Consider the following 1619-nt stretch of genomic DNA (forward strand, 5'->3'; position numbering starts at 1 on the left):
GTTTCCAATCACTGTGACTTAAATCACTGCAAGAATGGAAACCGCAGTAGGGAACAAACAGGAAGCATGACAGCTCCATGTCATCTGCTTCACATCCCTAGCTCCCCGAGTTCTCAGGCAAACCTACGAGGAAGATACTGATATAACCCAGTTTATGGGTTGTAATGATAATGGAACTAATACTTACTAAGCACTAATCACGTGCTCGACGTTGTGCGTCATTTTATGCTTATTTCGTATTTCCCGCCTGCCTTTCACATTGCTGACACACCGAGTCTTATGTTCAATTTTGTGTGGGTTTTTTTCCTCATCTTCCATATACCTGTGCCATTACATCAAAGACAAGGGGTCCCTTCCACAATCTGGTTCCCAACTCTACCCCTCACCCCCTACTGCTTTCTTGTCACTCAGTAAAGAATTCCAGCTTATCCTCAGGGCTTCGTTTGTGCTTTGGTCCCTGCTGTTCAGAGCACCTTCCTTTCTGCTTTTCTCTTACGTCTACCACACTAACTCTTTAAAATTTTGCTCTTGTCCATTTCCTCCCAGGAGTCTCCTCCACCCTCCCAGCCTATTCTAGCTCCTTTTGCGGACATCTGTTATGTCCTCTGTCTGGCAGTGCTTTCTTGCTTTAATGTCAGCCCTATGATTTTTTTTTTTTAATTTTTAAGGAACTGCCTATCCCCTAATGGATGCAATCTGAACAAGAAGCCTGTAAGGCAGTCCGGTCCTCCTGGAAAAGAGGTAGGTATAGAACTGAGGTCCCGCAAACAAGACTGTCTGGAATCTGTGTCTTCAAGAGGAAAGATCCAAGGACCATGACAAACTGAGCAGTCACTCTGAGAACCACTCTTGCTCCTCAAATACCAGGAACAGACGTTGCTCCTAGCTTTCTGAGGCCTGCTTTTGATCTCTCAAGGCTGCCCACAGCCACCCCTCCCTCCTGTGCTTAAATAAGACAATTTACTTCTGCTGTTTGCAGAGAACTCTGATCTACACAAGGTCCTCCTTTGAGTGAAACCCACATGCTCTGCTATTCTCCTAGAGCCCAAATCACATTCTGGTTGGCTTGGCTCAGGCCCACTCAGCCTCCTATTCCATTGTAATTCCGCCCCTAGAGAGTGAACTACTTGAGAACAGATAGTGTTTTGTTTATCTTTGTGTCACCAGAGCTTGGCCAGGGACTTACATAAGGAAAGTATTCAATACCTGATTGGTGAATTAATGAGCCAACAGAATGGAGAGACCAAGTAGCTGTGGTATTGAAGGGTAGTTGACAGAAGGGTACAAATCACAAACTCATTTAGGGGATGGGGAAAAAGGACTTTTTACCAAATCTGGGATACAAGAAATAGAGGGATCACTTTGAGATGGCAAGATGGAATGGTCTAAAGAGGCGATTTTAGAATAAATCAATAGTCATTACGCTTAACATAGTGAAAAGTAAATTTGCTTTGCTTGTTATTCCCAGAGAGGATATGCAATCACACTGTAAAAGATTCTTTGAAAGATTAGATAAATGCCTGGGTGACAAAACCAGAAGGGATTTCCAAGGAAGATGGGGCAGCTGGAGTGCATTCTGACATTTTCAGGTTGTAGTGATGCACTCACTGCCCTTGCAG

At 44.1% G+C, this 1619-nt stretch overlaps 1 long non-coding RNA gene across 1 annotated transcript in view; it reads left to right on the forward strand.

Annotated features, from left to right (window-relative positions):
- LOC125282718 (uncharacterized) overlaps nucleotides 1–1619 on the forward strand; it is a 93259-nt gene that overhangs the window by 51998 nt on the left and 39642 nt on the right. The window contains exon 2 of the long non-coding RNA XR_007189889.2: nucleotides 669–741. This is a non-coding gene — a long non-coding RNA (uncharacterized LOC125282718). The remainder of the gene's footprint in view (nucleotides 1–668; nucleotides 742–1619) is intronic.

Source organism: Ursus arctos, unplaced genomic scaffold (genome assembly GCF_023065955.2).
Source record: "Ursus arctos isolate Adak ecotype North America unplaced genomic scaffold, UrsArc2.0 scaffold_17, whole genome shotgun sequence".
Classification (NCBI taxonomy): domain Eukaryota; kingdom Metazoa; phylum Chordata; class Mammalia; order Carnivora; family Ursidae; genus Ursus; species Ursus arctos.